Genomic DNA, 26565 nt, shown 5'->3' on the forward strand with positions numbered 1-26565 from the left:
TAGGTAGGAGTTTGAGTCCTTTCATTCTCATCTAGATGCCTATGATTACTTTATTGAATCTACTTTGAAGAGTGCTGAAAGCTCGATTCCAAAAACAAAAGGCAAACCTCGTAGACCTGCAGTTCCCTGGTGGAATAAGACATGTGGTATTCTGAGAAAAGTGACTAGGAAATGCTACAGACGTTACAAAACTAGTGGCTCCCCTCAGTCTAAATTAATCTACAAACGTGCTTTAGCCAAACAGCGACGCTTTTATAAGAAAGCCAAAAGAGAATGTTGGCTTTACTATATTAATGGAATAAACTCCAAGACCCCACTAAGAGTGGTGTGGAGCAAAATAAGGAAACTGAGTGGAAAATTTGTAGCGTCACCATTGCCTCGTTAAAAATAAATGACACTCTAATCACAGAGCCCACTGAAGTTGCCAATGAGCTAGGAAAACACTTTTCTAAAGTTTCCAGCCCTAACAATTATTCTCCAGAATTTCAAAGAATTAGGAATTCTGAAATGTGTCTGAAGTTTGATTCGGGAAAATCTGAACCATACAACTACAAATTTTCCCTAAGAGAACTTGTGAGGCGCTCTCCTCAAGTGAATCCACAGCTCCAGGTGAGGATACAATCATATATGAAATGCTGAAACACCTCCCAGATGATGCCAAAAATATTTACTGAAGATTATAAACAAAATATGGGAAACTGAATTTTACCCAAGGACTGGAAAATATCCATAATTGTCCCAGTTAAAAAGCCTAATAAAGATGCTTCCCAAGCCACCAGCTATAGACCAATAGCTCTTACCAGCTGTGTATGTAAGCTGATGGAGAAAATGATAAATACTAGACTGGTTTGGCACCTGGAGACCAAAGGATTACTATCGCCATTTCAATTTGGTTTCAGAAAAACTGCTCCACCCTTGATCCCTTTGCTGAGGCTGACCAACCAAATCCAGCAAGGATTCGCCAAAAGTGTCAGACCATTGGCATATTTTTTGACTTGAGAAAGCATATGACACTACCTGGAGAATTGGCATCATGAAACAATTGCACAAGATGGGCACATGTGGAAGAATGGTCAGGTTTATATATTCCTTTTTATCAGACAGACTTTTTAAGGTAAGAGTGGGAAACTCCTTCTCCCAACCTTTTATGCAGGAGGAAGGAGTTCCCCAAGGAAGCGTTTTAAGTGTAACACTTTTTCAGTGGCAATAAATAGTGTGATTGAAAAAATCTCGCCCCTGTTAAATGCTCGCTTTTTGTCGATGACCTTGCAATATACTGCACAGGATATGATTCCTTGTCCGTATGTAAACATTTGCAAAGGTCTATTAATGCTATTACTAAGTGGGCTGATGAGAATGGTTTCAAATTCTCCTCTTCCAAAACAGTTGCAGTAAGATTCACCAGGTGCCGGCGTGTGGAAGAGGTTCCCACACTTAGTTTAAAAGGGTCCATCCTTCCTTACGAGAGTGAAGTTAAATTTCTGGGGATGACTATTGACCATAAATTAACATGGGCTAGCCACATAAATGCCCTAAAGTTTAATGTTAAACAATCTATGAATATTTTAAAGGTTGTCTCTGGATTTAGTTGGGGCTGATAAGAAATCCCTTCTGAGGCTATATGACTCTCTGTGTCGATCTAAGTTAGACTATGGCTGTCAGATTTATTCCTCAGCCTGTAAAACCAAGCTAAAGGAACTGGATGTTGTACACAACATGGGGTTGAGAATATGCTCAGGGCTTTTAGAACTTCGCCTGTTGAAAGCATTTATGTCGACACAGATCATTTACCCCTTGATCTAAGAAGGCAAGAGCTAGGGTTGCGATACATGGCTAGAATGAAAGTGCTCCCAAAAATCCCTCCTTTCAAGCACTAAAGGAAACAGACTCTCGAAGTTTTTCTGGTACAAGAGCTTCTAAACCATTCCAAATTCGACTGAATGAGGATGTTAGGAATAATCACCTTAAATCCCAGAAAGTCCTGGAAGTAGAATATCCTGTAAATCCTCCATGGCTTATCCCAGAAGCATCAATATGTAAGAAACTGTTTAACAAAAAGGACTGCACTGTAGAAGAGATTAGGGAAAATTCTTAGAGCACGATGTTACCCATACTAATTTTACAAAAATTTATACAGATGGATCTAAGTCAGATAGTGGTGTTGGTTGCGCTGTTATCCTTGGTGATACAGCGTACACAGCTAAATTACCTGACTCTGCATCAATATTTACTGCCGAATTAACAGCCGTAGTGTCTGCCCTAGATTTAGTTTTTCAAAGTAGTGACTCTAATTTTGTCATATACTCAGACTCTAGAAGCACCTTAGAAGCTATTAAAAAAATTTAATAGCTTTCATCCATTAATTGAAAAAGTTCAGGAGTGGCTTTTTTGTATATATTGTCGACGTAAATCAGTCTCTTTCTGTTGGGTCCCTTCTCACGTGGGGATTCGCGGAAACGAGATGGCAGACAGGGAAGCGAAAGCTGCTAGTATTTTATCAGAAACCTCTTTTAGAAAAGTGCCTCATACAGATCTAAAAGGTCCCATTAGATCTTATGTTTTAAGTAAATGGCAAGAAAGGTGGACTTCTCCCCTTCTTGCCAATAATAAGAAATATAGAAATATTAGGGATAATGTACTACCGTGGTCTTCGTCATTCCAGCTTGACAGACGAACAGAGGTTATTTTAACGAGATTAAGGATTGGGCACACTCGTCTAACCCATCAGTTTATTTTAGAAGGAAGCAGCCCTCCAGAGTGTGCTTACTGTGACGAGACACTAACAGTGGAGCACATTCTGGTGGTCTGCCCCAGATATTTTAACCAAAGAGAGAGATATTTTCAGGGTAAATCCCTGTCTGATATTTGGGAGATGAAGCAGATATTTCTGCTATCATCTCTTTTTTAAAGTGTATTAAAATTTTTAACGATATTTAATTTTATTTAATTTATTACATCACGTAGAATTTTAATGACATTAATTTTTTTTTTTTTTTTTTGTATATAGCACATCATTCATTAAACTTCATACCCTTATTTATTGGTCACATCACTTCATTTTATTTATTAATCATTTCCTTCATGAATTCATAACTTTAACATAATTTATTTTCTTTCCATTACGGCGCTGAATGGCCTTGTTGGCCCCAGTGCCTGGGCTTTTGCCCTAAATATCATACATCCATCCATCCATCCACTTGGTATCCTGACGCCCAACTGCACGCAACTCCTGGCGTCCAGTATCATGACGCTTGGCGTCTTGGTGTCCAGCTGCAGAAGAGTCTTGCTCTAAATCTTGACGCTTGGTGTCCTGGCGTCCAGCTGCAGGAGCGTCATGAAGAGCTTGACGTTCGGCGTCTTGTCGTCCAGTCGTAAGAGAGCTCTGGCGTCCAGCCTCTGGACGTTTGGCGTCCTGTAGAACGTTGTCTTGACGTCTAGCTCTTCTAGTCTTGTTATCCGAAGCTGCAGAACGTTCGACGAGAACTTCTTTAGGAGGGCGTCCTGCAACTTCTCCCTTACCTGCAGGCCGGCAAGCTTGCATGAGGGAAGTAAGTTTCTGCTGCATATCTTTCAGCAGAGACCATTGCGGAGCTTCCTGCTGCTGGGGACAAACTGGGGAGGCCGCAAGATCTAACGAACCCTCAACTAACTGAACGGGTTGGGAAGAGTGCTCTGGGGACGAGTCCCAAATCGAAGGAGGAGGGGGGGCGTGTACAGAAGGTAGAAAAACGTCCGACATCTTCTTGCTGCCAGGCGTCCTGTTTGAGGCTGGTAATATCCGTCTACACTTGGAAGGAGAACTACCTTCAGAACTGAAAAGGAAGCGTTCCGGACTACTCCAATGACTACGCCCCGGTGCTTGAGAAGACTCCAAACGACGTCCTTCAACAGAGGGGAGCTTCCTCTTGAGCGGTCTAGATTCGTAGGCCCGATGCCAGCCCCGTTTGGGAACTGCGTCGTCAGAAGACGAAGAGCACATATTAACCTCGCCTTTCCTATGGCGAGGGTGAGCGTCCTGGGAAGCGACTACAGGAACGCTCGAGGGGACGACCGCTCGAGAACTAAAATCTCTCGCCTCCCTTCGCCTGTCGACTTTCCTTCTCCCAGGGGTTGGGGAGCTTGGAAGAGGTCTAGGGCTAGGAGCACGACAGATACGAGCGGCCGCACCCTCCACTGCACTTGCATTAACTTTATCACTGACACTTGCACTTCTAAGATCTCTCATGTTAGACCATAATTTCTCCCTGTCTTGAGCAAGGGATTCAACACGTTGACCGATGGCTTGAATGGCTGCCATCATATCCTTGAGAGATGGGTCTTTACCTGAATCAGTAGGGGGATCAGGAACTACCACTGCAGGGGAAGGATCAAAAGGTTTATTAGTTTGGGGTAAAGAATTATCGAAATCCTGGCTACCCTTGGAAGAGCAAGACATAGTACTCTTGGCTCTTCTGAGCCGGTCCCTTTCAAGTTTCCTTACGTAGCGGTTATACTCAATCCACTCCCTTTCAGAAAGACCCAAGCACTCATCGCATCTATCATCTAGTTCATACCTCTTGCCCCTACATTTCATACATACTGAATGAGGATCTAAAGAGGCTTTAGTGCCGGGTCTTACACCCCCTAAACACATTCGCACACTCGAGGAGTCAGACATGGTAGCAAATCCAAAGAGAGATCAAAATACAAGTCCAAGTGTCAAATCTAAATCTAACTAGCCAAGGAAAATCTAAGAAGGCAAATTCAAAAACGAGCGAAAGCCAAAGCCAAAGTGTACTTCACCAAAAATTGCGAAAAACACGGGCTGAATGAGTGAAATTCCAAAGCGATGTCACTGGAATGGCGGCAGGGAAGATCTGAGGAATACCTGATGTGGTTCCAAATACCTGGATAGAGGCAAGACGGGTGGACCACCTGACCTACCTGTCGGTGATTGCCGCGAGTTTTGAAATTCTGCCGTGACGTCAGGGACTTAAGCTATATATATAACTACCAGTTAAGTCAGATGTTTAAAAATACCATCTTCACACATGAAACTTACCGAACAATTACATAGCTGAATCCACATTACCTGGATGGTGGGTATATGGACTTTAATACAAATAAGAAAAAGCTCACATTGCAATAATGTTGTAGTACCTTACCTCGTGAGAGAGCAGCTGCAGGAGAATACTGCCTCTGGTCGGCGCTCTCATCACTTGTAGGAACGTGACAGTAGTGATCAGGATCGTTCCTACTAATAGTGGGTATTCTGCAACCATGGAGGTTCACCGATGGTTGATCAGAATGAAATAATATTCGCCCTTGCCTGGGTTATGACCAGATTAAAAAGCAATCAAAGACCATCACCTACACATAATCATAAAAAATAAACCAAACCCTACCATAAAAACTGGAGGGTACTCCTGGTACCGTGTACCCCCCGGCTTTCCCAAATCTCGACCACCTTCTAATCAAGACGAAGAGATAGTCAAAAGGAAAGGGAATTGGACCAAATCCCCCTATGCTTCCTTTCCCAACACCATGCCCATCACCGACAAAGGTCCTAAACGACAACAAATATCAAACGTTGCTTCCACATCCTTCAGGTAATGGAGAGCAAAAACCGATCTCGACCTCCAGAACGTAGCTTGCAAAATAGATGCTAGCGACGTATTATGTCTAAAAGCCATGGAAGTCGCTACCGCTCTAACTTCGTGGGCTTTAACTTTACACACCTGTAGAGTCTGATCTCTTACTGACGTGTGTGCTTCCTGAATCAGGCTCCTTAAAAAGAACGAAATTGCGTTCTTAGACATAGGACGATTCGGATCTTTAACCGAACACCACAATCGGTTCGAACTTCCTCTCAAAGCCTCTGTTCTATGAAGATAAAATTTAAGTGCTCTCAGCGGACACAAAGAGCGTTCTTCATCCTCTTCTCCTATTACTCCCGACAGGCTTCGAATGGAGAAGAAACGAGGCCATGGTCTCGAAGGATCTTCATTCTTCGCTAAAAAATCCTGAGTATAGGCACACACAGCTTCGTCTTGTGTGAATCCTATCTCTTTACTCACTGCCTGCAGCTTGCTGATTCTACCAGCTGAGGCTAAGGCGACTAAGAATAACGTCTTCTTAGTAAGATCCTTCAAAGAAGTCGAATTAGGAGGTTCAAAATTTGGCTTAGAGAGCCAGGACAATACTACGTCTAAATTCCAGTCCATTAAACCTGGCCTCCTGGTCCTAGAGGACTCAAAAGATTTAATCAAGTCGCTGATGTCCGAGTTATTGGATATATCTAAGCTTCTATGTTTAAAAACTCACGCTAACATGGATCTATATCCTTTTATTGTTGAAGTTGATAACTTCCTAACGTCTCTCAGATATATTAGGAAGTTTGCTATCTCTTGTATAGAGGTTTTAGAAGAAGTTGTGTGACTTTCTCTGCACCAGTTTCTAAAAACTCCCCATTTTGACTGATAGAGTTTGGCCGAGGAGACTCTTCTACAGTTAGCAATAGCCTCTATTACCTTAAAGGTTCTTAATCAGGTGGTCGAAATCGGGGGAAGCAAAGAAAATTTTCGCAGACGAAAACGCTGTCCTTCTGTTAGAGTCCACCAGACCTGAAATCCCCTTGGGAGGCAGCGACTCCCAAAGAGGGTAATTCTCCCGTAAGCGTAAAATTTATATGTCTTCTGTAACTTGGACGGTGGGACAGCGGCGGCTTTACCAGATTCCTCTTCTTCTCCAGCCACTTCTCCGCTTCTTTAAAGGCTCTTTTAGTCGACTGCAAGAAAGCACTAGTTTAGGTAGACTCGCCAAAAGTACTTTCCTATCCTTAACAAAGGTGGAAGGAGGAGAAGACGAGCGCTGGTTCGAATTCGGATAAGAAGCCAACAAAACTTCATCAAGCTGGAGTAAGCCGAAGCCGCTTTCGATTCTTGTTCCGACTGATCCTCCATCCGACATTGTCGACTGCTTGGCTTCTACCTCAGTACAAGCCTTAACTTTCTTCAACGACTTAATTAAGTCCTGAAGCTGCCTTGAACGGTTCCAGAAAAAGTTCATCTTTGTTGTTCGCATCATCTCCTGATGGTGCGGACGAAGAGACAACTTTCTTGATGATAACCTGCGGAGTCGAATTCTCTCTCTCATCAGATGGCTAACAGTGAAACTCTCCTTGTTCCAGTCGGCGAGGCGTAACTATGCGAGTCCGACACTGATACCTCACGAGATCGCTTGCGGACAGCGCCCGAACCTCTACTAGGCGAAAGATACATCGGGTTCTTCCAAAAGCTAAACGAGGGTTGAGGAGACTTTTCCCTCCCTCTCTTCACAGGTGATGACGAGTTATCCAATGGCACTGCGCGCCTTTTCAACGGGCGTGACACTTCACTCCACTTCTTTCGCCTGGGATCAGGCGAACACACTTCCGAGTCCGACGACAAACCTACACCAGACACATCTACACCTTTCCAATGGTGTCTATTCACCGTAATCGAGTCGAAATTCACGACTGAGTCGACGGCCGCCCGTGGGCAAACCCTCCAGTCTCCCTTCGACTCACGGTATGTCTTCTCCCAGGTGCTGGGGAGCGGGACAGTGACCTCGGTCTAGGAGACGTGGAGGGACGGACAGCCGCCTCCTCGGATACGACACTAACACTTTTCACTTCACTAGACTTTACAAATTCACGAAACGATGTACCTAAATCCATGACAGACTTAGCAAGCAGTTCAAATTTCCTATCCATCTTATTTTCTAATTGGGCAATGGTGTCAGAATCAGAAGCATGGGGAACCTGAGCCGGAGTAAGATGTACTGAAGTAGGAGGACTATCAATAGGAGAGACGTTTGACAAAATAGAAGACAAAGCGGGCTTCTTTGCCTCTAACGGCAAAGGAGTAGACTCTAATCTAGCCCTACTATCTGCCCTAATGGCTGCCTTTCTTTTCCTATCTTTCTCCATTTTATCAAGGTGAGATAAAAAACTCTTCCATCCTTGATCATCCAGATCTTTACATTCACTACATGTACGCTCTTTAGTACACTCTTGCCCCATACATTTTACGCACTTTGAGTGTGGATCATAACATAATTTGGCTAATCTAGTTTTGCAGCCTTCGCTGCAAAACCTAACAGATGAACCTGAATCTGACATAACTTACAGCTAATCAGATAAATAAAGAAAACAGCTATGCCATCAGACACAAAAAACAACCAAGAAAATTGTACTTCACCAAATCGGATGTCAAACAAAATGCGAACAGTTGACTGCAGCGAAAATCCACAGGTGTTTCACTGTGGGCGGCAGGAAACGAATTGTCATGTAAAGCACAGCAGTACCGGGGATCCCCGATAGTGGGTGGGGTCGTGTCACCTAGTCACCTACACGTCAGCAGCGCCGTTTGCGCCGAGAAATTTGGGATTTCGACTGCCGTTAAGGTAAGAAGCATATAGCTATGTAATTGTTCAGTAAGTTTCATGTGTGAAAATGGTTTTTCATGACCACACTCCTGTCTTTAGTGAGGTCTGCTCGGAATGTACTCCTGTCCACTTCATCAGAAGTAGAGTACATTTCCTTGATTGTCTCATGAAGCCAGAAAGAAATCTAATTTTTGAACACTTTTTTTTCTTAGTTGGGCCATTACTAACAAAAAGTCGTCTAAACTAAGGTTTAAGATGTTGAGTACTCTTAAGATAGTACTGCAGCACTCTAACTGGACACAGTTTTATTTCATCACGATCACTACCAACCAGGTCCTTTAGGGAGGGACTGAAAGAGACTCAGTGGTAGCACTGAAGGCCATGTGGCTCGCCAACTCTCTTGTCCGTGCCCTCTCTTCCCGGTCATGTAAAGCAAAGGAAGGAGGACAACCAGGAACACAGTCTTGAGGGTCAGATCCCTGTCCGATGACTCTCGTAAGGGAGGTCACGACTTTTCAAAGCTTCTCATCAGCATGTAGATCTCTCACGAGGAAAGGGGACCGATGACCTTAAAGAGAAGGACTTGGGGAGGGCAGCTGAACATATGGGATGTTCAACTGTCTTCTATATCTCAACAAGCTGAGACAGAGAGAAGCCTCTCTTGGCAAGGCAGGATGAGGAAGTCTGCTACCTGCTGCAGAATAGCTCCTACCAGATGGTGGAGATACTAGGTCTGGATACCACTCGAGTCTGAAGGGTAGACTTTAGTTGCAGCATGCCCAGATACTTACGCTCTGCTTGGGTGTGAGATCAGACTTCTCAAAATTGAATGGGATTGTCAGGTCACAACAAAATTCGAGAAGTCCGTCTCCAAACCAAAGCAACTGGAGGAAGTTATTCAAAAGTCCAATGAAACCATGAAGTCGAACTCTCCAATGGGATGAAGTAGTAACTGTACTGTTTCCATCTTGAATCAAGTCTGGTGAATGAATCGGTTCAGGGGAGGATGGTCTACGACAGGTCTCCACACCCATTGTCTTCTCTGTGAGAAAAAAACAGCTGTTAAACCCCCCAAAGACCGATCTGTCCTGACTTCTACAGCACCTTCTTCAGCATCGCCTTCACATCTTCCATAAGGCGAGGTTTGTCAGCGAGATGGAAACATAAGTCTGGAAGTGGACTGGAATGTTGGTGAGGGGTGGAGGGAATGCGAAGGTTTCTGCTCCGTATCACTGCCATGTTGCCCAATGGCTCGGCAAGCACCCCTCATCAATGGGAGCAGGTGGGGAAGGAATGTCTTACCAGAGTCCTTCCCCTTCTTCTTACCCTTGCCCCCTTTCTCAGGCTGGGCGGGAGATGAATGGAATGCTGCTGTGCACCCTTCCTAGCAGGGGTAGAAGAAGACTGAGTGTGCTTCTGTGGACCCTTGGAAGTCTGGGACTTCCTAGGATGCAAAAAGCAAGAGCCAGCCTGACCAGAAAGGTGGGCTGCAGTGTCACGCGAAGACCTGGAGGTCTTGGCCACTGCCTGGTGAACAAGCAGGTCATTACAGGCAGTCCCCGGTTTACGATGGGGGTTCCGTTCTTCGTCGCGTCGTAAACCGAAAATCGTCGTAAACCGGAAAATCATCGAAAATCGTCAAAAATCATAAGAAAACCTTACTTTTAATGCTCTGGGTGCATTGAAAATGATGTAAACTGCATTATTATTGAGTTTTACATCAAAAAACCTTCAAATTATGATTATTCTGCCGTTTTGGGGCCATATTTCTTCCGTCGGATCGTGTGACGACGCGTCATAACCCCGGAACATGCGTCGTAAACGGGAAATAATTTCTGATGAATATATTTGAAAAGCGTCGTAACCTCGGAACGTCGTAAGCCGGAACCGTCGTAAACTGGGGACTGCCTGTATTTTCGATCCTTAGCCTGTCCACTGTGGCATCCACTTCTCTTGCGAAGAGGGAAGCAGATCCCAGTGCCAGTCCGTTCCTGACTGTCAATGCTGACTCAGAACCAACAAACCTGGTGACCTGAGTTAAGACAGTGTCTCTCCTCTTGAGCAGCAGGTTTGCCCACATTGTCTGGTGGGCTAGGTAGGAATGGCTGTACCTACAGACAACATCAGCCTCCTGAACGTGGCTTCCTCCTTGGAATTACAAGAACCCAAAAAGGAAGATGCTATCTTGGCCACCACAAAGGACCAGAGACCTATCCTGGAGACCATCTGGAATGCTGTGATAGCAGTCGATTCCACTGCTGCTGCCTCCTGCTGTGAAAAGGTAACTCCTTCTGCACAGAGACGGTCCAGCAGCAGACCCGGGCACATCCTAACCAGGTCTGGGTCAATATGTATAGTCAGCAAAGACCTTACTGAGGTATTGTAGCATCTCCTCTGGCAAGCGAGAGGCTGAGGAAGTATCTTGCATGAGCGGCAAGACATAAGTGAATTGTCCTGCCAAGACACAAGAAAATTCACCTGGTCAAAGACCCTTTCAGCAAGTCACAACCATCGACAGTTTGGTTTCCTTTTGGGGTCCCCAAAAATATTCGATGGCTGACAAAAGGTCCATGGGGAAAGCCATGGTCTCTTCCTACAGATTGTTAAACTGCTGTATCAAACGGACGATGTCCGAATAATTCTTCTGCAACTCGGGGGTGTCCGAGTCCTGGGGCATAGGGCCCTCAAGCCCTTCCAGGTCACAGTCTTCCTGGGTTACTCACTCTGCAGGAGAGGGACACTCACCAGTCCCCTGGTGATATCTCTACCACCCGAGGATACAATCGGTCCAGTCCGAGAACCAAACCCAGAGCGTATGCTTCCTTGGTCGGGATGGGATGGGAGAGTGAATGTTCCCAGATCCTGGAAAAACCCGAGGAGGTGGAGGGAACAGGTGAGAGATCCCTAGCACCCTTACAGGACCTGCCAGAGGCCAAAGCCCCAGTAGGTGGGTAAGGACGTGGGCGGCCGTCAACCTACAATGACAATGGCCATACAGGGGGAGAGCGGTCCCATTCACATGAGCGTGGTCGGGCGCCGTCCCGAAGACGTGCTACAGTCCTCTTAGAAGTCAAGACCTCTACAGTAGAAGAAAACTTGGTGGGGGACCTCCTATTGCCTTTCCCAGGCGATCAGGCTGGCATCACCATTCGGGACCCTTGCACGGTTCCAGGGCAGGGGGTGAGTGAGCGCCTGTACACTCTGTACTCACTCTCTCTCGCTGGGCCCGGACATTGGACCCTTGGCAGTGGTTGATCCCAAGCTATAGGCAGCAGAATTGCAGTACTGTAAGTACAGCTAACAAGAGATCGATTTTACCCTTTCTCCATGGAAGAAGGCTAGCCATCAGAACCCCTACAGGACTAATTACACCTGGGAGAGGCAGCCTTCTTCTTCTGCTTCTTACTGTTGGTACCACTTTGGAAGGAGGGGAGGAGGTGACAGCACACCATGAAGATGAAGAGGAAAACCACAATGATGATTCTTGATGCCTCTTCGACTTCTTCTGCCAGTCATTGCAGGCCTTTGGACAGCAGGGTGTGGAGATGGACGTCACAAAAGGAAGATGATGTCAAGGGACACACTACCAGAGGCATGACAAAGGAACCCCTGACGTAGTGTTGGCCCTCCACCGGTGAACACTGCAACTGTAGACTGCAGTACTGTAGGTACTGTACTCACAGTTATGGTGGTAGCAGTACTGGAAGGTCTTTGGAGGCCTGTAAGTGGTAGATCAAACCTTCAATGCTCAGCTCCACTGGGAGCTGAATGTTGAGGCTTAGGGATGCCTTGAAGCCTAGGGATGCCTAAAGCCCTCAGGCCCACAACACCTGAAAAACAAGTTGGGTTAAGGGAGGAATCTCTCTTTACCCTGAGGAGAATAATTCTTCCTCAGACAAATGGAGACAGCCCTGGAGAAGTTAAACCAGTCAACTGTTCCCCTATGTTGGCTCTCTACATACAAAGTAGTAAGAGACATTAAAGGAGAAAACCACTCCCTTAGGAGTAGCAACAGCAGGTGGAAGTTTACTGGGGGCAAGAAGGAATCAGAGTGAATCCTTGGTGTCATCGGCAGAGTATTGCATCCTGATGACACGGGAGAAACCTACTTCTCTCTCTTCTCCTACCGGGCAAACTTCACCCACTCTTTGAAAGGCCAGACACGACACTCACTTCACAGCCTATTGATTGTAACCATGCTTCCTGCAAAATGCACACAAAGTATGAAGGTTTATCCCTAACAAGGAGAGGAGAGGAAATGATTACAAAGTTTTTTTTTACCAGGACAACGCCTAAAAACCAAAGGTTTTCTCTCCCCAGGCTGTTGCTAGTAGGGGTTTGCATTATACATATAAGGCAAACAAATAAACACACTCATACATAACAAAAACAAAAAGAAAGTCGAGCAGCAGTCGGGCAGAGAAGCGCAGCAGACGCTCACATGATGGCAGCCGAAGCAAAGTGGAATGCAGACCAATGAGTGGGTGGGGCTTCCCCCCTACTGTTGGTAGTTAACAATCTTGTTTGAAAGTTAACGGCCATTCCAGCTTCCAATTGCAAACAAAAACCTGGCAACTGAGCTTGTCTGCCTCTACGAAGGTGAAGCCACCCGTGAGGGACCAGCTTCTCCAAGGGCGACAGGTGATCAAGAATGACTTGCCACTGCTGAGCTGGTTGTTCCTGTCCAGACAGGAAAAACTGCACTGCTTCTCTGAACTTGCTGACACACAAGTCTGAGGTGAAGTCTCTCACTGCTGCTGCATCTATCAGCATGCCCACATACTTTACCCTCTGCTTGGGTGTGAGATCAGACCTCTTGAAATTGATCGCTACCCCCAGGTACTGACAATATTCAAGACGTCAGTCTCTGTCGCGGAGCAACTGTGACCAAGAGCTTGCCAGAACTAGCCACTCGTCGAGATACCTCAGAAGACATATCCCTTGTGAATGGGCCAAAGCTGAGGCAAGGTTGAACACTCAGGTGAACACCTGGGGAGCGGTTGAGAGCCCAAAACAAAGTGCCTTGAATTGGAACACTGTCTCCCCAAGGGTAAAGCGGAGGTAGTTGCGAGAGGACTGGTGGATGGGTATTTGAAAATTCACATCCTTTAGATCTCCTTTCTGCATTGGAGAGATGGGTCCTTTCAAAGAAAATGAAGGCTATTTAATAGAGGTCTGAGAACCTAAGATTCATGGAAGGTGCACAAGAGAATCAATTTAAGGATGAAGTAGTGAAGGAAATACATGATGCACAGAGGGTGAAAAACAGACTGTGATCTAAGTCTTGATGGTCTGGACAAGAAATGAGAAGCAGTGGCATAGAAACAGCATAAACGGACAAAGCAGAAGAGGGAACAGCAAGAAGGCCTCCACCAAATTCCAATTCACAGAGAACTCAAATAACACAATAAAGTCACAATTTTTAAAAGTAAATTGTATTTTTCCTTACTATACAAACCTGAGGTCCTTTACATTAGGAGTTACTTTCAGTGAAGCTGGAAATGGCCATTGAACTTTCAAACAAGGCGGTCAGGCAGTTAACTACAGTCCACTAGGCAGGAATCCCGCCCGCCTGAACGTAAACATTCCAAATTGCCTTTCGGCTCAGATATCAGATTGAGGGGTGGCATGAGATGGGTATATAAATGTAATGTAAAAGACATCAGGTTTTAATAGTTAGGAAAAATACAATTTACTTTAAAAACTGAGTTGTTCCTACATGATATACAAACTTTTGGTCCTTTACATTAGGAAGACTCACTGGTTGGAGGGAGGAATCTGAGTGAGTCTCTATGAACTGACTGGAGTTCACCACACCTGGCACTCTCTTCCTGGTCAGTAGGGCAAGAGAGAGAAGCCTGCCTCTGATCAATCGATCGGGATAGAAGAACTGTGGGATCAATTGTCAGACTTCTGGGGCCCCTCGAGTGAAGGAGGAATCATAAACTCGTACGAGAGTAGGCCAGGATGAACCTAAAAGTCGGGGACAATAAGGTAAATACAAGCATTGAGGGTGAGAGGGAAGGAGAAGGAGAGGCCAGTCACTCCCACATTCATTCTTGGATCCACAACTGAATATCTCAGGTGAGATGCAACCCTGTCCTGTTACAGGAGCCGGGTAAGCCACACAACTTGTTGAGCAGCCACCACAAGTCCCAAGGGAAAAGTGCCCAAGGACTTGTGGGCAATGTCCTGAAGGTAGAGAGAGGTGAAAATGGTCTGACAAGACCACACTCCTGCTTTCAGTACCTGAGGAACTGACAGATTCTTCTGGAGTGCAAGGGATGGACCAATGCCCCTGACTTCATGAGCTCTCTGGCAGAAGGTATCGGTGTCGTCTTCACCAGCAGCAGAGTACGCTCTCGTGATCGTCTCACGAAGCCACAAAGAAATCGTGTTCTTGGACATTTCTTTCTTGGACAAGCCAGCACTAACGAAGAGTTGTTGACACTCAGGCAGGAGATGGTGAGTCTTCTTCAGATAGGGGCGCAGCACTCTAACGGGACATAGTAGCATCTTGTCTGGGTCATTACCTACGAAGTCCTCTGAGTCTTCGCTACAAAATCCGGGATGGAATCGAGCGAAACCGGGCCCCATCTCCTCGAGTGTTTAACATTGAAGGAAAGTCTATGAAGTCATCCAACTCTCTCTGCCGATGCCAGGGCAAGCAGGAAGACAGTCTTGAGGGTCAGATTCCTGTCTGACGGCTATCGTAAAGGCTCATACGGTGCATGAGTCAGGCCCCTTAGAAAAAGAGTCACATCCTATAGAGGGGGCCTGAGGTCCCTAGGTGGGTAAGACCTTTCAAAGCTTCTCATTAGTAGCGAAATCTCGGAGGAGGATAAAATGTCTACCCCATTTAGCCACAAGACTAGAGCGAGAGCAGCTCTGTGGCCTTTTACGGCTGAAACAGAGAGAAGCTTCTCTCGGCGAAGGAAGACGAGGAAGTCTGCCACCTGCTGAACAGAAGCTCTGACCAGAGAGAGACCCCATCCACAACACCAACCACAGAAGACAGACCACTTTCCCTGGTATACCGCTGCAGAGGACTGTCTGAGGTATCCAGCCATCTCTGTTGCTGCGCGGCATGAAAAGCCTCTCGCTTGCAAGAGGTGATGGATGTCCGCCAGCCATAAAGACACAGGAACTGCACTGCCTGGTGGAACCGCTCCACATGGGTTGACACAGCAGGTTTGGCCAGGGTGGAAACTCTCTCGGTGCCTCGAAGAACAGAGCTAACAGGTTGGGATACCAAACAGCCCGTGGCCATTTGGGAGCCACCAGAATCATCCTGAGATTCGGGGTGGTCAACAGTTGGCTGATCACCCTGCGAATTAGACAAAACGGAGGGAAAGCTTAGATGTCTAGGTTGTCCCACGGGTGTTGAAAAGCATCCTTGGCAGCGGCCCATGGGTCCGGCATGACAGAACAGAAGACCTAAAGTTTTCTCTTGTGCTGGGTGGTGAACAGATCTATGACTGGACGCCCCCATAGCTTGAACAACCTCTCTGTGATGTTTGAGTGGAGTGACCACTCAGTCCCTACCACTTGATTCTGGCAGCTGAGCATGTCAGCTACTACATTCCTCTTGCCTGGAATGTATCTGGCTGACAGCTCTACCGAGTGAGCTACATCCCACTCCTGCACCTGCATTGTCAACTGGTGAAGCGCAAGAGATATGAGACCCCCTTGCTTGTTGACATTTGCCACTGCCATGGTGCTGTCACACATCAACACCACAGAGCGTCCCATCACTCGATCCTGAAACTCTTGGAGAGCCCGGAAGGCTGCCTTAAGTTCCAGGCTGTTGATGTGAAGGTGCTTGTCTTCTCGGTTCCATACTCCCGAAGTCAGCAACTCTTCCAGGTGTGCGCTCCATCCCTCGGTTGATGCATCTGAGAACAGAAGCATGTCCAGAGGGGGAGTATGTAGGCATACTCTTATTAAGAGGTTCCTGTCGTCCATCCACCAGTCCAAATCCTCCCTCACTTCTCCCAAAAGAGGAGTGAGGAAGGACTGAAGATCTTGGGACTGGGACCAGAACTCCTTCAGTCTCCACTGAAGGGAACGAAAGTGAAGAAACCCATGAAGGACCAGCTCCTCTAAAGATGACTTGCCATTGCCAAGCTGGCTGCTCCTGATGAGACAAACAGTTCTGCTGCCTTCTTGAACCTGCTAATATGAGAGTCCGAGGGGAAGACTCTTGCTGCTACTGTATCTATCAGCATGTCCGGGTACTTTAACCTCTGCTTGGGGTTGACATCGGACTTCTCAGGATTTACCATAATCCCTGGATAGCGGAAAAACTCGAGGAGTCGATCCATGTCCGGAAGCAACTGCGAGCAAGAGCTCTCCAGGACAAGCCAATTGTCGAGATACCTCAACAGACGTATCCTATGCGAATGGGACCAAGCTGAAACCAAGGTGAACACTCGTGTAGACACCTGGGGAGTGGTCGAGAACCTGAAACAGGGTGCCCTGAATTGGAACACCATCTCCCCAAGGATAGAGCAAAGGTACTTTCAGGAGGATGGATAGATGGGTATTTGAAAATACGCATCCTTCAAGTCCACCGTAAGCAAGAAGTCGTTATCCCTGATGGAGGCAAGCACAGAGTGCACCGTCTCCATCGTGAACAGAGTCTGGCGAATGAGTTGATTCAAAGGAAAGAGGTCTATGACTGGTCTCCAACCCCTGAAGCTTTCTCTATGAGAAAGATTCGGCTGTAAAAGCCTGGGCACCGATCCGACATGACTTCCATAGCATTCTTGCTCAGCTTGGCTTGCACTTCTTGTCCGAGTGCGAGATCTTTTGGCGAACCTGGAAGATATGTAAGAAGATGGACCAGAAATTTGGTGAGGGGTGGCTGAGACTCGAAGGGGAGAAGACACCCCTTCCGAAGGACATCTACTACCCAGGTCTCGGTTCTGTATCACTGCCATGTTGCCCAATGGCTCGACAGGCAACCCCCCACCAATGGCAGCAGCTGGAGGGGAATGCTGCCCCTAGCATTTCCCCTTCTTCTTCCTCTTGCCCCCTTTCCCAGACTGGAAAGCGGGGCTGAAAGGGGCATGATGACGCGCCCTTTCCGGAAGAAGAAGGCTAGGTGTTCCCGTGGGTGCCTTTCAAAGCCTGGGTCTTCTTAGGGGCCGAGGAAGAGCTAGCCTGACCCAGAGGTCTGGCCGCAGTGGAACGCGAAAACCTAGAGGTCTTGGCCACTGCCTGGCAAACAAGGTGGTCACTGTCTTCAGCCCAACGCTTGTCCACCTCTGTATCTACTAACTCTCTCAGAAAGAGAGAGGTAGAACCCACTAACGGTCCCTTCCTTAGGGTCAATGTCGACTCGGGACCAACAGGCCTGGCGATCCGAGACAAGACAGTGTCCTTTCTCTTCAGCACCAGGTTTGCCGTCTGGTGGGCAAGGTTGGAAATGGCCCTACCTCCAGACTGGCAAAGTCTCCCGAAAGAAGAGTCTCCCCAGGGACGACAGCACCTGAGGAGGCTGCCACTTTGGATACTGTGAATGACCACAGATCCAGCCAGGAGACTGCCTGGATGGCTGCCATGGCAGTAGCCTCCAGGCTCACTGCTTCTTGTTGTGTAAGGGAGATACCCTCCGCAGCAAACTGCTGCAGCGAGAGACCCGGACCTAGGAGAACCAAGACTGGGCCAACCTGCTTCGTCGGCAGGGACACCACTGAGGGCGTATAGAAGCACTTCTGACGAGGCAGAGGGAGGGAAAAAGCTTGTCTGAGGGGTTTGACTGAAGCAAGATTGTTCACCTGATTGAGGACACCCTCAGCAAGCATGGACCACAGCAGCCCCACCGAAGCCTTGGGTTTCTTCTTGGGTCCCCAGAAAGATTTGAGGCATGAAGGACGATCCACAGAAAGGGCCATGGTCCCTTCCCCAAGATCATTGTGCTGACAATTCAGCGATGATCTCAACAAAGGTCCTCTGTATTTCAGGGGTGTCTGCATCCTGAGGTAGAGGACCCTCAAGTCCTTCCTCCCGATCTACTCTCCCTGCAGGAGGGAGAACCACATCAGGCCCCTTGGATTCTTCCTGCACCACTCGAGCATACGACCGACTCGATCCGATGACCAAGCCAGGTATGTAGGCCTTCGTAGCGGAACTCTGGGGAGAGGACTCTCCAGAGTTCCTCCTGTCCAGTAGAGCCTGAGGAGGTTGAGGGGACAGGGGAGGAGGATCGGGCACTCCCACAGGTCCTGCTGGTGGAACCAGCAAGAGGGGAGGAGGGGTGGGCCACAAGCAGTCACCAACCCACGGTGGTGACGGCAGTGTGGATCCAGGAGAGTGCTTACGCCTCGGTAAAGCGCTGTCCCGAGGAGAGCATAGCGGTTCACATGAGCCAGGCTGAGCGATCGACTGGGCTGAGTCAGACCGATCGAGAGATCGGGGACTGGCCGGAGTCAAATGCGCGACTGGCTGACAAGAACTTGCGCTATCCTTTTGAAGTGCCCCAGTCTTCTTCGAGGTCACACCTTGCGTGAAGAAGGCTAACAGGGGACCTCTTCTTTGTCTTCTCAGGTGTTCAGGCTGTAGAGACTGAGGCACCAGACTGGGCACCTGACAGAGCACCGGCAACAGTGTCGGCAGGAAGAGACGAGACACCTGCGTGTCTTGGCTCTTTCTCTCATCCTGTGCCCGAACCGGAATGGTGAGAGGTCTCTCCAGTACTGGTCTGGGATACTCATGTCTTCTTGGATACTTGAGTACTAGGGGCGGCTCGTGAACAAGCACCCGACACAGCAGCAGCCTTCGAAGTGGACTTCTTAGGACTGGCAGCAGGAGCGCACACCAAAGTTTTGCGTGCCCATGACTCCCGAAACTCTAGGCCCAGGGGTTAGCGCTACGGGTTCCCTGACCTGAAGAACAGGAAGAGCCGGTGAGAGATCCCACTGATTCCCCTGTGGAGGGAGGCAGCCTCTTAGAAGTCCCAGGGCGAGACTTCTTAGTTGGGGAGAGACAGCCTTCTTCTTCTTCAGCCAAGGAGCCTTGGAAGAAGAAGGGGAAGAGGTAGCAGACGACGAAGACAACACCTCACGGGATCTCTTCTTCGCCTTCCTCTTTGTCATCTTCAAATCCCCCATCCAAGAGGGAGCAGCAGACATCATAGGAGCAGCCTGGGCAGCCAGGGCAACATTAGCAGCAGAAGCAGCCTGGGTGTTAGAGACATCAAACACAGTAGCCAGGGCAACAGGAGCAGCAGTTGCAGCCCGGGCGGCAGGGGCATTAAGCACAGGAGCAGCAACAGGCATGGTAGGGGCAGCCAGGGCAGGAGGAGCGACGACAGCAGCATGAATGCTAGAAACCACAGGAGCAGCAGGAGCCGGGACCATCAGATGAGGAATGGAAGAGGTAACCATCATCGACAGGTGAGGCTGGGTAGTGGAAGTCAAAGCAAAACCTGGAGGCGGAGGCACCCTGTGCTGGGATGCCGGAACAGCAGCCACCTGCGCTCTGAGGTGGGTAGAGATGGTGACCAGTACCTTTGCAAAAGCTGTCATGGTCACCATCGAAGTCGTAGTAGTAGTGGCAGCCTGTCACCACCAGAGTGGTAGCCAGGTGTGACAGGAGGCCCTGCAAGGATGGTGGGCCCACGAGACTGAGAGAACACCAGGCCACCAGAAGATCGCTCGCCTACTGATCATGGAGAGCGTCAACTGCCAAACTGGAAGAAGGTACAGTCGGGTCAGTGAAGGGAGACTCTACTCACCACTAGGGAAAGAATTCCCCCTCGAAGCAAGGAGAGGCCCGAGGTCGTCCTGATCGTCCGCTCCTCTCCAACATTCCACACTTGATGGAGCGAGCGAAGAAGACAGAGGGGAGTCTTCTCCCGAAGGAGAGACAGTCAGAAGGGGAAGCTTGTCGGGAGACAGAAACGAGGAGGAAGGATGAGGCACCATAGGTGTGGTCAGAGTTATATAACCCTCAGACGACACCACGGTAGTCTTCCCCCGATATCGTTTCCTACATGCAAACTTCACCCACTGCTCCGAAGACCAGGAACAACACTCAGGACACGTGAAGTCACGAGAGTACACACGCCCCCTGCACGATGAACAGAGGGCATGAGGATCTATATCAACATATGAGTAGAAGCTGCCACATTTTTTGCCGCCAACCGAGGGACATACAAGCTGGGGAAAGGCAGGCTTCCACACAGGCTTATCTAACTCATGGGTTTAAATACTTGCATGATACACACACATAATCCCCCATATTCATGGGGGATGTGTACCATACCCACTGCAAATAGCTAAAATCCATGAATACTTAAGACCCCTCTAAAAACACTCACAACTACCTATTTTTGATAGTTCAAACACAAAAACCCTCTAAAAATGCTTATACCTAAGTATTTTAATAGTTTTATCACAAAAAGTGCATTTAGTCACGAAAATTATATGAAAATATAGTATTAGTGAATATTTCTCAGTGAAAAATACTGCGAATGGACAAATTTTCCACAAAATAATGTGCATATATGTTCCATAGAGAAATCCGCGATAGGTGAGTCCGTGAATCTTGAGAACACAAATACGGGGGGTTTACTGCATACCAGATTCAAAACAAAAAAAGAAAGATCCCACCGGGAAAAAGCATAACAATGACAGTCAGGGCAGAGAGCAAAGAAACACATGTCTACACATCACGGCGGCTGAAAGCAAATTGGAATGTTTACGTCCGGGCGGGCAGGACTCTCGCCTAGCAGACGGTAGTTAACTGCCTAACCACCTTGTCTGGAAGTTCAACGACCGTTTCCAGCTTCGCTGAAAGTAATTCCTAATGTAAAGGACCGCTGGTTTGTATATTGTGGAGGAACAAATACCTTATGCCTTATCAATTTGTTCAACATTTTGATTGTCACTCATTAGCTGCTGACACCAGGACCAATACCTAGAGACTTTATTACATGGACAAAACAAGAACTCTCTGGAAGTATAAAATGATGCCCAAGGAAAATGTTTATGCAATATTTCGTATGTAGAAGACTAGGTTTTAGCAGACCCTGGCCCCATTTAACTCTATCAGTTACTACGCCTTGGCAGGCCCCATCTACCCAAGAGCTACATCTGCGAAAAATCAATATTATACTTCGCACATTGTCTGAGAAATTACTAATCAAAATACGACACTCATTCTGGTGTCATTTTAAATCAGATTATTTGTACTTTTTTGGTGTGTTAACATTTAAAACAAAGGCTCAAAGTAAACAAGCAGAAAACTGCCAAAAACAGTCAGCACATCATGAATAACTCAAGGACTGGGTTTTGAACAAAGCGTTTGTGTCATTAAGTGATTAACGATTCAATATAGCTTATATTAAATACTACATATCATTTATGGACATTCTCTCTTACTGCAATTACTACTTCACTTTTATGTCACTTACCTAGAGTATGTCATTGAGGAAAATTAGCACGATACTGAAGAAAACACGTTTCTTCGCAGATTATCAGTGATCATCCGTAACAACAGTGGTTATCTGTGGCAGAGATGTGATCTCAATTAGCATATAAAAGTTTTCTATACACAATACAGTACCAAGGATATTGTACACTAACCTCTTGCAGATTCAATGCAAATGTTAGACTAACGCAGGGCAAAACATGTATGAAAAATGTCATTTTCCATTCCTGTCTTCTGTGTCCCTGTATGAACCTGCAAACACAAGTTCTGTACAGGTTCAATTTTGGTACTGTTAATGTTCTGGATACTTCCACATCAATATGAACTAAAAATATGTCATTTTAAAATTTGCTACTTTCATGTAAACATTTCAAAATAAAAAGTATTGCAGAACTAGTCTAAAGCTTTATTTGCAATGGTTTACATATAAACCACGTAAAAAATAAGGTACAAAAATCTTGCAATGTCTTATGCATAAATCTATGGAAGAGATACAAGTAGCATTCTATGTTTAGTTATAATGGACTACAAAACCAAAACTTGTCCATTCACAACTTTTATCATTTAGTTGTTTAACCAGGCCACTCAGTCAAAATATTTGACTCTCATTGGACTAGTCTAAAAGATTCATCTGTTTCCAAAACTCGACATTTGCTGTTGAAATTTTGACATTCACATTAAAGATGCCCAACTGTCAGTGTTGACCTGCTTTCTTTTAATACACAGACTGGGTCATGTGGACCTTTCAAGTATACACAGGTTATACATGTGGGGCAAATTTGATAAAGATTAAATGACATCGCAAACCTTTTTTTATACGAAAACGATTCAACCACGGGTTGGATCTGCTTTTTGTTGTCAGGTTCAATATTCCATAAACCCCGACATTCAAGATAATGGGTCTACAGTATGTGATGTTAAATGACCACTAATTGAAATGGTTATGTCTGATTTGGTTAAAGAAATTGCATACTGCACATTCAGTTTTGGAGGTAGCTAAAACTAATTCAGAACAAACTGCAGCATTATAAAAGGCTAATCATTTCTGTTTACTGTCTCTCTGAGGTAGACATTTAGGCCAAATTATACATCCTTGTAACACACTGTGGATCTATCAGAACACTGCCTGGGAGAAACCAAAGGTGTCTCCAGGATCACCGCCTCTCGTTGCGGAAGAGAATACCCTTCATGGCAAGGACAGGCAAAGAGAGATCCCAGTCCAGACAATTCACAGTCACAACAACCTGCAGTCAGCAAGACCCCTCCAAGGCAAGTGGAATTGTACTCTGTCAAGGCAGGGAAGGAGCATGGAGTCTCGACCTGAATGAACTCCTTGTCTGAAGGAAAAGTATTCATCTGGTTGAGAGTGCTCTCGCAAGCAAGGACCGCAGCGACCCCACCGAAACTCTTGGCTCCTTCAGGAACTGTAAGGTTACGAGCGATGATGATATTCATTGGGGAAGCCATGGTCCTGTCCCGGATATCCTCATGCTGATGAATTGGCGTGAAATTCTTTGAGAAACGAGGGAGATTGCAACTTGAAGAGAACACCCCGATGCTTTCGAAGCGAGAAGCTCTTGTACCTCTCTCCCTGGAGGGAAACCTTGACAGATCCCAAGAAACCCTCCTTGGCTACCTGCGTGTACTACGAGACGATCGGAGAACCGACCTCAAAAGCATATCCCGGCTGTCAAACTCTGAAGAAAAACAAATTTATTGGAGTTCTCTCTCTGTTCATCTTGCACCTCTTGGAACAACCGAAAGGAAAGAGAACAGGCAAGGAGAAAAGAGCACTCCTACCTATCCTGCTAATAACACAAGCAAGGGAGGCAGAACGTGAGCGATAATCAACCAAAGGCGATGGCTGCAGCATGAGGAAAGAAGAGCGCTTGTGCCATGGCAAAAGTGCTTTCCTGGGAAGTGCTGAAAGTTCACTCAAACAGTATCGATAACCCAATTCGGAAGAACCGAGCGGGGCCGAGTCACACCGCTCCAAACCCAGCCAATCGCATGGACATGATCTGGGCTGGGAGGCATGCAGGGCAAGCCGAGCCAGTCACGTATATGTGATCAGGGGCTGGGCGGGGCGAGCCAAGCAGAGCCAGTCACAAGAATGCAATCAGGAGCTGGGTGGGGCGAGTAAGTCGTGCTAAGCCAAGCCACGCGATCGGAAACTGGGCAGAGCGGAACTCGTCTGCCGTGAGCTAGCACTGACTTCCTGAACTCTAAACTCCTTCGAGGCTGAAACCCCTCAAGAAGAAAGTTTAAAGGAGGATTCTGTGTCTGCTATCCTGCATGCTCAAACCCTAAGGTTCAAGACACAAGGATGAAACCTGGCCAAGCAACCGAAGCAGCTGGCGGGCAGTATCAAGATACCTGGCGTCTCGGCACTGAGACACCCAGGGCACTTTCTCTCGTCCTGTGCCTCTTGTCAGATGAGGGCTCGTGATTCATAGAATTCGAGCGACCTATGAGACTCCCAAAAATTGGGAGCGGCTGCTTTCGGTTTCCTATGGAATTGAAAAGAGCCAGGCACAGAACCAGTCTTAGATGCAGACCTCTAAGACTGGCAACGAGGGTGCGGCCCCAAGAGGTCGCACCCTCGTTGCCTGTCTTAGAAAAACGAGACCCCGGAGGAGATTGTGAATCGGTTCCCGCCTGAGGGAAGAGCCAACGAGAGAAACTTGTCTCCTGGAAGAGAGTCAGTCCCTTAGAAGTTCCGCAGGACTCCCAAACGGAATCTCTTCCCTGATTCTTCTGTTGTTTGAACCTGTTGTTCGAACCGATAGGATCGAGACACCAGGCTGGGAACCTGACCAAGCATTGGTAAGCACTTGGGGAGAGCTTGTACTTCTGGCAGGAAGAGCTGAGACACCTTGGTGCCTTGGCCCTTTCTCTTGCACTGCTCCCGAACTGGGCCGGGGAGAGTACTCTCCAGGCCAGATCAGGATACTTGATATTCCACAGAATCTTGAGCACTCGGAGCGGCTCCCAAATGAGTGCCCCAAGCAGCCCCTATCTAATATCTCCGAACACACAGGGGAATGCCTTCAGCATCTAAATAATGGTCTACTGGAAGAGAAGCATTACCGCTCGGTTACACCCCTCTAAATACGCCCTTGGCCATCAAACCCAATACACAGACGCAGGGGAACGACGGCTTATGCAAGGCTATCGCAAATCGTGGGTTTGTATTAATAAATACCAAACATGCAATATATACACATAAATACAAAAAGATCCCACCGGGATAATAAAGAGCTTAACAACAGTCAGGCAAAGAGATCTGAAAAGACGTCTGCAACGCATGACAGCCGAAAGCAAACTGGAATGTTTACATCCAGGCAGGCGTGTATTCCAGCCTACCTGACGGTAGTTACTGCCTAACCACCTTGTTCAAGAGTTTGACAGCCATGTTCAGCTTCATCGTAAGTAACTCCAAATCTAAAGGACCGAAGGTTTGTATATCGTGTTGGAACAAACAAAGGCTCAAAGCTACTAACTGAAAACTGCCAAAATTGTCAGTCAGTGCATCATGAATAACTCACAGACTGTGTTTTGAACAATGCCTTTGTGTCATTAAGTGACTGAAGATTCAGTATAGCTTATATTAAATACTACATATAATTTATGAACATTCTCTCTTACTGCAGTTACTACTTCACTTTTATATCACTTACCTAAAGCACGTCATTGAGGAAAATTAGCACGACACTGATGAAAACATGTTCCTTCGCAGATTATCAGCACTCATCCGTAACAATACAGGTTGTCTGTGGCAAAGAGATGTGGTCTCCATTAGCACATAAAAGCTTCCTATACACAATACAGTACCAGTGACATGGTACACTAAGCACTTGCAGATTCAATGCAAATATTAGACCAGTGCAGTGCGAAACGTGTGAAAAAATGTCATTTTTCCCATTCCTGTCTTCTGTGTCCCTGTATGAACCTGCAAACACAAGATCTGTACAGTCTCAATTTCAGTACTGTTAATTTTCTGGGTACTTCCACATCAATATGAGCTAAAAATAAGTCATTTTAAAATTTGCTACTTTCACGTAACCATTACAAAATAAAAATGTATTGCAGAACTAGTTTAAAGCTTTATTTGCAATGGTTTACATATACACCACTTAAAAAAGAAAGTCCAATAATTCTGCAATCTCTTGTACATAAATCTGTGGAAGAGATATAAGTAGCATTCTAAGTTTAGCTACATTGGACTACAAAACCAAAACATGGCAAATTTTTAAAGTAATTTGCATTTTTCCTGACATACAAGCCTGAAGTCTTTACATATGGAAATACCTTCAGCGCAGCTGAAACCCAGCCATTCAATTCTTAACAAGGTTGTTAGGTACTTAACTACCAGTAGTGGGGTGGGGCATCCCACCCTTCTGTCCCGCGATGTATTCACTTACCTTTTGGCCCAGGTATCAGAATGAGGGGTGGCATGAAGTGGGCAGTATATGTAAAGACCTCAGGTTTGTATGTTAGGAAACAGGAAAAATACATATTACTTTAAAATTTGTTATTTGTCCAACACAAATACAAACCCTCAGTCTTTACATATGGAGACTTACTCTTTGGTGGGAGGATTCTGAGTAAGCTTCTGAATCGACTGGTGGTCCACCTCCAACTGGGCCTATCTTCCTGATCGTGTAGAGCAAAGGAAGGAGTCCCAGGCCTCTGACCTCTTGAACATGTGTTTGTTCAACC

At 46.7% G+C, this 26565-nt stretch overlaps 2 protein-coding genes and 1 pseudogene across 4 annotated transcripts in view; 2 read left to right on the forward strand and 1 right to left on the reverse strand.

The window, feature by feature from the left end:
* The window catches only part of LOC136838137 (zinc finger protein 208-like), a 207667-nt pseudogene that overhangs the window by 157491 nt on the left and 23611 nt on the right, over positions 1-26565 (forward strand).
* Positions 1-26565, forward strand: part of LOC136838173 (zinc finger protein 569-like) — a 160768-nt gene that overhangs the window by 57592 nt on the left and 76611 nt on the right. The window lies entirely within an intron of this gene.
* The window catches only part of LOC136838191 (uncharacterized), a 217875-nt gene that overhangs the window by 10211 nt on the left and 181099 nt on the right, over positions 1-26565 (reverse strand). The window contains exons 2-3 of the mRNA XM_067103073.1: positions 25524-25795; positions 21827-21919 (exon numbers count right to left, since the gene is read on the reverse strand). The gene's annotated coding sequence lies outside the window, so the exon portion shown is untranslated. The remainder of the gene's footprint in view (positions 1-21826; positions 21920-25523; positions 25796-26565) is intronic.

Source organism: Macrobrachium rosenbergii, unplaced genomic scaffold (genome assembly GCF_040412425.1).
Source record: "Macrobrachium rosenbergii isolate ZJJX-2024 unplaced genomic scaffold, ASM4041242v1 171, whole genome shotgun sequence".
Classification (NCBI taxonomy): domain Eukaryota; kingdom Metazoa; phylum Arthropoda; class Malacostraca; order Decapoda; family Palaemonidae; genus Macrobrachium; species Macrobrachium rosenbergii.